At 37.0% G+C, this 12,892-nt stretch overlaps 1 non-coding gene across 1 annotated transcript; it reads right to left on the bottom strand.

Annotated features, from left to right (window-relative positions):
- Positions 1–11,394: 11,394 nt before the first annotated feature.
- Positions 11,395–11,466, bottom strand: Trnaq-uug (transfer RNA glutamine (anticodon UUG)). Its single transcript has one exon. It is a non-coding gene; the product is annotated as a tRNA-Gln (tRNA).
- Between the last annotated feature and the right edge of the window lie 1,426 nt (positions 11,467–12,892).

Below are 12,892 nucleotides of genomic sequence, written 5' to 3'. Positions count from 1 at the left end.
CAGTCGTTCGACTTGCATGCTTCTGGCACGGTCTACGTTGCTGTGGAGCCCGTACAGCTCGTCGTTCCATCTTGTCGTCCACTCACCTTCTATGCATACCGTAGATCATACGAAGAACTTTTCTCTCTAACCGACCCAAGGCGCTTTCATCCACTTTTGTCATAGTCCATGCTTTTGCACCGTATAGCAGGACGGGGATGATAAGGGTCTTATGTAGCGACACTTTGGTCCCTCGAGAGAGGACTTTTCCAATCAATTGCTTTCTTAGCCCAAAGAAACAGCGGTTACAAGAGTTATTCTGCGTTTGATCTCAGTGCTGGTGCTGTTTTCTGCGTTTACAGTGGAGCCTAGGTTAACGAAGTCCTTGACTACCTCAAAGTTACGTCTGTGGTTGGTGACGTTTTCACCAACACGTCGGTGTTGTAGGTCCTTTCTTGATGACAGCATGTACTTTGTTTTGCCCTCATTAACTGTTAAACCCATTTTTGCCACCTCTGCCTCAATACTCACAAAAGTCCCATTGACATCACACTGAGTTCTTCTGATTATGTCAATGTCATCAGCATATGCTATTAATTGGACAGACTTTTGAAAGATAGTGCCTCTACATTTGACGTGTGAGCTCTGCACTATTCTTTCAAGCACGATGTTAAAAAATCACATGACAGCGCGTCACCTTGTCTAAAACCTTTTTTGACATCGAAAGGTTCTGTTAAATTGTTTCCAAACTTTATGGAGTAGCGTGAATTCTCCATGGTCATCCTGCACAAACGGACGAGTTTGGCAGGGATGCCAAATCTAGACATGGCTCTATACAGCTCGTCCCTGTAAATGCTGTCATATGCGGCCTTGAAATCGATGAATAGTTGGTGTGTGTAGATTTGGTGTTCTTGGCTTTTTTCCAGGATCTGTCGTAATGTGAATATTTGATCAACTGTCGACTTTCCTGGTCTAAAACCACACTGACAAGGACCTATCAGGTTATTGACGATGAGCTTTAGACGTTCACATATTAGTTTAGAGGGTCTCCTTTTTTCAGTTTCGGGCAAACAATACTGAGGTTCAATTCATCGGGCATGTTTTGTTCCGACCATATCTTACAGATAAGTTGATGCATGCTCCTAACCAACTTATCTCCAGCTGCTTTAAAGAGCTCGGCATTGAAGCCACCCCCTTCAGCGGCTTTGTCAAACTTCAGCTTAGATATGGCAATCTTTACTTCGTCTAAGTCTAGAGGACGGGATTGTTGGCTTTCGTTGTCTATGTTGAATGGATCATCCTGCCTGACAGCGGAATTCGGTTCGTCGTCGCCGTTATACAGTCTGCAGAAGTGGTCCTTCCATATTTTTAGCATTGACTGCTGTTCCACTATGACGTTTAAACTTTCGTCTTTGCAGCCTTCGGTTCTAGGTTTATGTACCTTTCAATTTCGTTTCACATTTTCATAAAACATTATGAAAACCAATATTTTATATATTTTATTAACTTCCCATAGGAAGTTACTGTAATGGGTCCGATGTGTTTATTATGAGAAAAATCGAATAGACAGTTTTTTTAATAAAAAATAATAACCTCAGAAAAAAATTGCTCAAAGTTGGTAAAAATTGAATTTCGATTCAAACATCTTCCCAAAAATTTGAGATTATGGCTTCCAACTTATTTTATCTTATAAGAACTATTGTCTTAGACATTTACAAAAGATAGTTCGAAAAATTGGTAAACATTAATGATCTGTTCTCGAAATCTGGTGAATAATAGAAAACTTTGACTTTAATTTAATTTCATTCATCCAATTTTTATTTGTTTATATAAGACATACAAACTTTCAAAAAAATGCTACTAAAATTGGTTCAAATGTGTTAACGAATAAAAAATTTTGTTAACAAAAACAGATTTTCAAACAAACTATTTCATCATTATCCAAAATATTGTCTTTTTTTTTTTTGAATAATTTAATTGCATACAGAAAACAATATGGTACAGTTGACCAAGTCTACAACCTTTCTAGTATCTTCCAACTACAGCTGAACCAAAAGAAAAAGCTTTACGCTTTCTTCGTAGATGTGTCAGCAGCGTTCAACAACATTAACAGAGAAGCTTTGTTTTACAAATTATCAAAGATAGGCGTCTCTACAAAACTGGTGTCTATTATACGTTTATTATACAAAGATACGACTGCTACAGTCTGGGATGGAACTAATACGTCTAGCTTTTTCCAGACATCTAAAGGAGTCAATCAAGGATGTGTAATGGGTGCTCTTCTATTTGTACTGTCTCACTGTGAATGGTATGCAAATAAATGTTTTGATACACGCTGACGACATACATAGTTCTTCTTTCTGACAGACCTAGTACCCTATACAATCGATCATCAATAGCTTCGGCAGATATTGCAAAATTTTGAACCTTGCTCTCAACTTAGAAAAGTCTGAAATAGTAACTTTTAGGAATGGAGGTAGAAGAGCAGCAGCTGAAAAATGGTATTTCAACAATTGTGAGATAAAGGTAACTAATCAATACAAATATCTTGGCGTTTACTTTTCTTACAACATGTTCTGGTCGTATCACTTAACAAAAAGACTTATGTACATCATCGAAAAACTCAAAAAACTCGACATGCTCAAATTTTGTAAAGAACAAATTTGTTACTCACGCTGCTAAATATATCTGCATCACTACTGTGATGCGCAAGTGTGGGGATACAAGGAACACATTCAAACTGAAAAAACTACAACGTTTCTTCGTCAAAAGATGATTTGGTCTGCCTTATAATACGCCTAACTATGCAATACACATCGAGACTGGTCTTCCAAAGGCTTTCCTAAGTACATTTAAGATATATCTGTCATACATACGTAGAGTGATGTTAATGCCACGTCACCGCTTACCACTTTCTGAAGCAGTCATCGAGAAAAATATTTATTGGGCCCAGCAATGTTCAGGCCTTTTCCAAGAGATGGAGATTGATTTCAGTCCCGAATCTCCAGTTTCACAATGGAATCAAATGCACAAATTGCTGCTGACAAAGCTAGTTGAAAAGCACGACGAATATTGCAATCTTTTGTATGCGGAAGTCCCGAATTACTTTGAAGATATAAATGTCCGTGACATGAACAGCCTAATCTTCAAAGCAAGTTGCGGTCTTTTGAACTTAAATGCTAAAGCTTTCCACAACGACTCTGTTGGCCTATGCACTCTATGTAATCAGGATGCGACAGAAAATACTTACCACTTCATTGGTGTGTGCCCCATATTTATAGGATACCGTCAAAAATATCTTGGAAATGTAACTTTAAATCGGCCAACATTCCTAAACATTTTAAATGAATCTTGCTACCCAAAACTCTAAAATTTTTTAAAAGACTAGCTTAAATATCGTAGTTTAGTAATAAACGAATTTTGTGAAAACTTGCTAAGCTTTGCTTTAATTAAATTAACTAATTTTTTTTGAACCTGACAGACAAGTTAAAAACAAGTTATTGTCATACTTAATTTTGAATACCAGCCTAATAATGTTTTTTTTTTTTATTTTTTAATAAAATTATATTATCTATCTATCTATCTATCTATCTATCTATCTATCTATCTATCTATCTATCTATCTATCTATCTATCTATCTATCTATCTATCTATCTATCTATCTATTTATCTATATATCTATCTGTCTATCTATCTATCTATCTATCTATCTATCTATCTATCTATCTATCTATCTATCTATCTATCTATCTATCTATCTATTTATCTATATATCTATCTGTCTATCTATCTATCTATCTATCTATCTATCTATCTATCTATCTATCTATCTATCTATCTATCTATCTATCTATCTATCTATTTATCTATCTATCTATCTATCTATCTATCTATCTATCTATCTATCTATCTATCTATCTATCTATCTATCTATCTATCTATCTATCTATCTATCTATCTATCTATTTATCTATCTATCTATCTATCTATCATGAATCCTTGACCTCAAAATAAAAAGTTGTACAAAGAAAATTAACGATTATTTTTATTTACGGTCGTAGGTCTATATGTGAATGAAGCAATACTTATGACCTTAAAGTTATCATAGCTCAGGACTCACATCGAATTGCCATTGAAGATTTGATAACTCGGATCCGTACCAATGCAAGAAACCAAGACGGTTTGAAAGATTTCATATTCAATACTAAAAGGCTCAAAAATAGCTTGTTTTATTTCAACATCTACCCACCCTTATTTAAAAACCTTTTATCATTATTTCCAAAAAAGGTTTTAAAATAAGGCAAAATCACAAAGTAGTAACTCACAAGGCGTATACGCACTTTTCGTATTTCTTTCAGCAGGTTACTATACTTCTTAAAAACAACCAAAAATTGTTGTTATAAAAGTTAATACCGACAAAAACTTACAACCTGGTTGTTCCTTTAAAAGGCCAAACACTTCTAAACATTGTTAAACATTTTGCCATAATTTTTCTCATCCAATTTAAGTGACAGGGCTATTAGTTATAAACTGAGAATACCTTAATTTAGCCATCACTCCTTCGAGGCTTTCCATTAAAATAAATGTGTTTAGGTACAGATAAACATCAAATAAATAAATTAATGATAATCCAAATGATCTTATTTAATAAAACACCGTTAAGAAAAAGCTGTTACTCCTTTAGACAAACATCAGAAACACACAAAACGGCAACCATTCTCAGCTAAGGTATCCCTAATTGCCAGACTACTGCCATAAATGTGCATCCCACTGCAAATTGACACGAAATTGTAGGTATCTCTAAACTGTCTTAAAAAGTGTCACCAGGCTATTACTCTGTCTTGGGTCTCCATCACAGTCTCTGATCCAGCACAATAATCACACCGCTGCGTTCATTGGCCGCTTCGTAGAGCTTCGATTGCAAAGTGCAGACTTTTAGTTAGATCTCCCTTCCAACGACCAGAACAATCTCGACGTCCCTCAACCACAACATAAGACGGTTACTAAGTACGACCAAGCACGCTCAGAGTCACTCGCCGCGCGCCGCCGTATGCTCGACCACAAAAAAGCACAAGCATTCCAGCAGTGACATATGGCTAATTAGAATAGAAATTAGCATCACCATTTCTGATAATGTGCAGACCAAGCGAGTGCACTTGTGCACAGGCTCTCTGACTTTGACTCGTCTCAGCCACATAAGGCTGGCACCAGGTTTTTGGTGTCTCTTTGGCCAGCCTCCATAATCCCCCATTGTATACGTAAACGCAGCATGAGCTGCCTGGCCAAGTGTGTGTCTGAAAGGATGATGACGATATGACCAGCTCCAACAGACCAACTCTTGGTTTGGTTGATTTCAACTGACAAACTAATTGACTCTTGATGAATTTTCTATCTATAGGTAGGTACTTATGATGCTTAACGTCGGTATATCCATTGGAGTTGAGTTGAAGGCATAGTACAGAGTCTGATATGAAACTGAAGGAGGACTCGCGGACTCTCATGAGGGCTGACAAACTGTCCACCGATTGATATGTGTCTCTTTGGTTTGCACTGTTTTGCTTTGACTGCAAGGCCCAAGCAGAGACCGCAGAGATTTTAAGTTTAGCTTTTTTTACAAATGGACCTAGAAAGCCACATCATTCCAAAGTGTGCTAAGAGTATTTGTTTGGTATAATTTCTTGACAGATGTCTGTCAATTTGAATATGCTCTAGATAGATGAGTTTTTTGTTTGTGTGTGTAATGCTTTCTTATTTTGAGCACGGTTGAAAAAGTCAATTTGTTCATAGCTTTAAGTGGTGCTACAAGTTTGGAATGGTTGCAGTTAGTTAATCGAAGTAAAAACGAGTCTAAAGCAGATTTATTTTTAAGATCAACTATGTACATACATACTTGCCAGTTTTTAGACTGTTTACTTTTATAAAATGTAATAAAATAGAATGATTATAGTAATTGGCAACTATTCTTTCAAAAGACTTATTCCCAAAATAATAAGCCTCTATTCGATCACAATTAACTATAGTCAAACATTTTATCCAATAGAATCTGAATGTCAAAAATTTGTATAAACCCTGTGTCCACTGTTCTGTTCGATTGTGGTAACCCATTCAATACCAAGAACCTTTAAAATAGAGGTAATTGAAAAACCTTTGAGATGCTGTTTAATAAGTAATTTATTTGACCAGAAAATAAAACAAATTAAAAATATTTTTCAAGTTTGGTACTTAGAGGGGTGTACTCAACCGAGTACACTGGCCAGATATGTACACATTCTAGTTTTGAAATTTTTTAAAACATTTTTTCCGATACAAAGTGTAGTTTGGCACTTCCCACATATAACCTCTAGGAAAAGTCAAAAGATGGTCAACAACAGAGAAACAAAAGGTAGTCCTTCGTCAGCCAAACCATTGGTGTTATACAACAACGGTGATGAAAGTACCCTCGATTTACTTTCATTATCGTTTTCAATAATTTGAGTGGACATTTTTTGACCTATTGTCACGATCTGTACCTGGAGCACGAAATCTTTTTCTGCGTAAAGTGGCCATAAGGTTATGGCTGGTGAAATACTTACTTACTTCTTTAAGGTGGCGCTACAGTCCGAGGCGGACCTGGGCCTCAACCAACATGCATCTCCAGCCAGCTCGGTTCCTAGCTAGCTGTCTCCAGTTTCGCACGCCAAGTTGGTTGAGGTCCTCTCCCGCCTGGGTGTGCGACCTGAGTCGCGGTCTTCCTCTACTGCGCCGCCCGTCCCTCGGGATTGGATTAGAAGACCTTCCGGGCTGGAGCGTTGATGTCCATCCGCTCTACATGACCTAGCCATCTTAGCCGTTGGACTTTAGGCTGGTGAAATAGTTATCGAAAAAAACGCTGTGGTCAGTGGGCGTAGTTATTACTTCCAGTAAATCAAGAACCACGGGTGATCCAAGGGGTAAGCTCTTATTTATTTGATTCTCATTTTTGGCCCCACAATAGGGGAACGTGGTCTTATCCTAATGACAGTCAATGGGCAATAGTGGTCATTGCATTTTTGCCCTAACTAACGCGAAGTTAGTTGCGATTTTGATTGCTTATGATAGAGAAGAATAGGGAAAATATTTTGACGTTCGAAAAGTTCAAATTCATGGCAAACGGTGATTAAAAATTTAAAATAACGAAATTATATTATCAGCCGACACATGATATTGGGAAATAACGGTCATTAAAATCATAATTTTATTCTCAATTTGTTTACTTCAGTATGACAATAAATCGCAAAAGAACGTCTAATAAGGCTCTTTGGACAATTAACGATTTACAGAATGCCATCAGAGCCCATTCAAATGGCCTAACAATGAGGGCCGCGGCAAAAAAATTCAAAATGGCATTTTAAAGCCACCTTCTATGGGAAGAAACCCAATTTTTACACAGCAACAAGAAAAAGAAATTGTTGACCGGGTGTCTTCTTGGCAAGCTGTTTTAGGGCGTTAGCGCTTTGCAGCTCCGAAAACATGTTTACGAATACGCACAACAAAACAGCGTGCCATACAATTTTAACAGTGAAGACAAACTAGCTGGAGTCGAATGGATGAGAAATCAAGAGTATAGCTATTCGCAAGGCTGAATGAACAAGTCTGAATCGCGTTTCAGCATTAAAAAAGGTTGAGGTTTTCCTCTTTTATCAACAGATTGAAAACTTGATGGAAAAACACAAGTTCACGCTAAACAACATTTTCAATGCGGACGAAACTGGGATAATAACGGTTGCCGATCCGGGGAAAATCTTAGCCCAAAAAGGGGTGAATGAGGAAAAAATATAACCGTGATGTGTGCCATGAGTGCTTCATTAACCTCCAATGTTTATTTTCCCGAGAGCAAGGATGTCTCCTCTTTTGGAGAAAGGTGGTCCACCTGGTGCTCTCTACACCATCTCCAAAAACGGTTGGATAACTGAAGATATTTTCAACTACTGGCTGAAGCTTTTCCGCTCATGCACTAAGCTCACCGAAGAAAATAATGTTCTTTTAATAGTTGATTACCACAGCAGCCATATATCACTTGCATCCTATAATTTTTGCAGGAATAACTTCATTGTCATGCTTAAGGCTGTTTACGGGCAGGAAGTAAATTTCTATATGAAATCAAATTTGATGGCAAGAGTCACACCATATGAAGTAGCATCCCTATTTAACAAGGCATATGGTAAGGTGGCCAACATAAATAAAGGAATTGCGGGGTTCCGAGCAACAGGAATCTATCCGTTAGATCCTCATGTTTTCAAAGAAGATGAATTTTTTGCTGGTGATTTAACAACATCTGACCCAATAGATGTTCAAAATTATATTAAAGTGTCGTCAAATGCTTCAGAACCTCAAGTTAATACATCAGCATTAATTACAGATCCATTAAAGATTCCCTCAACGTCCAAATCTGCTTTCGTCGAGTCATTAAAGCTCTCGAACGGTACCTATTATCTTTTTTTTTCTTTTTGAAAGAAGTTTAAATTGAAATTATTTTCAGCTGAAACTCCTCAAACCGTTCCTTGGACACCATTCTCGTCCGTGACTTCAACACCAAAAACTGATGCAGGTCATGCAGTTTCAAGGCCTAGGCGTCTTAAACAGCATTCATCTGTTTTGACAGCAACACCAATGAAAGAAATTTTAATCGAAAAAGAAAAGAGAAAAGAAGTACAAATTTCGAAATAAAAGCCAATACACCTGAAAAAGAGAAAAAGCATATCCGTCAAATATTTACAGAAAGCTCTGTAGAAGAAAGTAGTGTGCGGATTTTGGGCAAAATAAAGAATTTTGGTTTCGTTGGACTTTGTGTGGGTGGTGCTCAGGGAGGGAGTCCGCAAAGGGATATAAATGTGACATGTGTATATAATATTTTCCCATAATTATATGTATTTATATCTTTAATTAAAGTAAAAATTGAATTATTTTTGTAGTTTTTCTTATATTTGAAGACAATAATTGTCTGACTGTGATTACCCGTGTTCATGGCCGTAATTTCCCACTATGATGGGCAGATTGGACTTTTTTTTAAAACTTCGCTTTTTATGAAAGTGTATGTCATTGATAATTTCTCCTTCTGAGAAACATAATGAATTGAATATAATTTATGTTTTTTGATCAAAATAAAAAAAATTGTGCGACATTTTAACTGAGTTTTCATACTTTCCCCTTAAGTGACCGTCATTCGGCCACCTTCCCATACACGTCAAAACTGTAGCAATATCCATCGCTGCTACAAGGCATCCATTCCTTATATCCGAAACGAACAGGCATTCAACGAATAAATTGCTTAGCGTAATGATGACAAAAGTACTTTACCATCGCGTCGTTTATGATAATTATGGCAAGTCATTATCATCAAATGTCTAATTTTCGCCATCTTATCCGCGGGATTTGCCGTTAGCTACCATCGGAATTCTTGGGGTAAAGTGTGATATCCGGAAAAAAGCGTAATGCCAACAAACTTCTTTAGATCTTCTTTTGTAAACAAGAATTAGTGACAGTTTTGGTCCAGTGCGTATATCCGACCTTGCTCCACAATCAAATTCATTATATCATCTTAGAAAAAGTGTTTAAAAATTTGAACTTCGTCTTGCAATTCCTATCTTTCTTTTACTGTGATAAGGTTTTTCAAACAATTAAACGTTTCAGCCATTTCAATAGAATAAATCGTATAATTGGACCATTTTGGAGCAATATTTTGAGACCCAACTCAGTCTAAACTTTCCTCCCTCAGATTAGAAAGTGGGATATAGTCTTCGCTTTCAAATCTATCATTGATTTCAACCTATACTGGTCCTGGGATATCAATAGGTATATCGGGATCAAGCAAGTCGTCCTCACATACATCCTCTTCGTCTGTTTAGATATCAACTTCGGGTATAATAAAAACTACATCTCATTCATTTTCATTTTACTTTCGGAAGGACACAAAACGGCTTGAAAACAAAAAAATACTCTACACAAAAGGTAACCAAACAGCTTGAAAATAGTATTTTGACTTCAACGAAATTATTTCCACTGACAAAATAGGTGTACATGCTTGCTTTTCATATTTCATTCCAAAATTATTTAGGAATGGCACGACCATTGCTTACACATACAAGGTTATAGTGGCTGTCCAAGATGGAAACGGACACACTTAGGCCAGTTTAATAGCCCAAAGATGCCGAAGATATATATGCATATTGTATAACTTTTGCCATTCACCTGCTCTCAATTCACAGTTACTTTTCACAAAATATTTCATATGTGGAAGTGTACCTTTACCCAGTGTTAGGGCTGGAGTCGCCCAAGGATCAAAACTTGGACATGTTGTTTGCTGATGAATCACTTACCTTTTCGTCCTCCATATTTTCTACGATCGCATCCTAAAGAGGAATTGGTGTGTTTCAGCCGCTATAGATTGGTGGCAGTGGCCTGAAACCTTGTTCTGACGTTTCCGGATGGATCAAGGATTAAAGCCAAGAAGAACGCCCAGTACCTGGGAATGGGAATCCTCTCTTGAAGAAGAAAACAGGATTGAGTAAAACACGACCCTGGTGATATACAAACAGCTGCTAAGACCGGTTATCACATACAGTTTTCCGATATAGTGCGCCATATTCAAAACTGCAATTGAAAAACTCAAAGTCTTCGAGAGGAAGATAGGTACTAAGGATATGCACTGATCTATACAATTCGAGCATCAACGATAGAAGGACTATAGCAATCGAAGAGTCTACGAAGAAGCTTAAATCAAGTCACTTGAACAGGAAGCTAATCACCAAAGTCGTCAGCCACACTTACCAATTAATGAGAAGGATCAGGAACGACACCCGGACCCAAGATACCTTTGTGGTTTGGATATCTTGGATAAATTCCCCACTGACGACGACGGCGACGTCTCCCTCTATGATTTCCTGGAGTCCGAGTGTTGTAATGACAGAATGTGGTAAGGTCTTCTACATTCACGTAATGCGGCTAACGAACAAATCTTTCTACTTAACAGTACGACCAATGTTGGGCTCGAAAATACATTAATAAACATTCCTAGGAGCGCTTGTGTAACAGTTGAATTGTTTAAAAGGAAAGGAATGCAACTGGTAAGTTTTCTAGAACATAAACCGCTAAAATAACGGTAAGAATGGGTGATACAAGAAATTTTACGACGATGTTCAGGCGACATAGATGAATTAATGATGATATCAGCACCAATCAATTTAGATGCTTTACGTTCAAAACTGTCCAAGTTGCAGGAGCACCAGTCCATATATGGACTTATTGACACTAAATGTCATTAAAATGCTTATGACATCATACACCTCCTATAAATCCGGAATATACTACTAATAAGACTTTTGTTTTTGAAATAAGTCGAGTAATTGCAATACAAAATTTGTTAGAGTTTAAGTAAAAAATAAAAAAAGAGAACTTCAAGGTTCTACCGAGATTTGAACTCGGATCGCTGGATTCAAAGTCCAGAGTGCTAACCATTACACCATAGAACCGATAAATTTCGGGGGTCATTTATATGTTTTATTCTTGGAATCAGATAAAATAAAAACGACTCTTCTTTGGCGTTCTATTAATGTTAACCCAAGAAAGAATCTTTTACTTTTCCTAAAGCACAATGACTTTGTAATTTGAACGAAAGAAAACCCTGTGTTTATTCAGGACGTGCGGATTTTTTGGTAAGTTCTTTTTAATATGGTCCTAAAGAAAGGAAAGATGATTTCTAATCGAAAACTAAAGGGAATATTAGCCGTTTCAAAAATGTTGTTGAATTTGTCGGTAAGAAGTTTTAGAAATTTGGGGATAAGATTTTTATAAAATTCAAAAGTTATTCTGTCCTCTCTAAGATCTTTGCCTTTTTTAGAATTTTGTATAGCTGCTTTTACCTCGGATAGAGGAAATGGAGCATCAAGAATTTCATTAATTGGTGGTGATATTTCAGTTATGTTAAGGAGACTCGAAAAATGTGTTTTAAGATGGTCTATGATGATAATGTTGATATGAAACTAATTGGCAAAATTGAGCGTCACATTGTCAGAGAAGAAACCTGTTACTACAATCTAAATAAAGTCTTACGTTTAGCTTCGTATGTGGCTAAGTAAATATAAGCGGATCGCTTCGCACGACGCCATCTGCGGCACTGGACACCCTACACTACCCATCTCTTTATATACTAAGCAAATAAATAGCTTCAAATTCTGCTATTCGCCTCAAAGCTTTATCGGGATAACAACAACATTGGCCACTCCGTAATTCTTAAGTTTTTAAAATCAACTCCAAAGCACTTAGGCTACACCATCCCCCAACTGCAATTCCACAGAAAATTCCAGATTGCAAATTTGCAATACCTTTCAGATCTTTCTGGGTAGAAAGGACATTCCTGGAAGACGAGTCAGTATTCTCTTACACAGATCGATCAAAAAGAAATGAAGGGGTTGGTAGAGAAGTCGAAGAAGCAATTCTTCATTTTCTTTATTCTTTTAAAACGATTTAAAGGAACCTCAGGGACTCAAACTGTTTTAATTGCGGTTAGAAGAAATAAACTGCCCTAAGTGTCCTACTCCATCCCGGATAGCCACTTAAATCTAACTTGTCCTACTCCAGCATTCGTTTTCGAGCCGTCATGTCAGTACATGTGGATATTGAATCATTCGTGTGTGGAATATTGTTCACACATTCGTTACTGAAGTATAGACAGGGTGTACTGTCGTAAGGGGTTAATAGTCAAGCCTAAGTTGTTTGCCCTAACTAAGTCTAGGTTTAACTGCTCGCTAGCAGTACTTAGAAATTTGTCTATCGCTAGTGGATCTACATCAACGGTGTAGGCTACTTCTTTAACTGTTCTAGAGTATCGAGGAGTCGTGAAAGTACACTTTCTTGAGGAGTTCCTCTCAATTATACTTAAATCTATACCACCTGGCT

Source organism: Eupeodes corollae, chromosome 1 (genome assembly GCF_945859685.1).
Source record: "Eupeodes corollae chromosome 1, idEupCoro1.1, whole genome shotgun sequence".
Lineage (NCBI taxonomy): Eukaryota > Metazoa > Arthropoda > Insecta > Diptera > Syrphidae > Eupeodes > Eupeodes corollae.
Note: the sequence above shows the minus strand (reverse complement) of the source record. Positions and strands in the feature narration are given on the sequence as shown.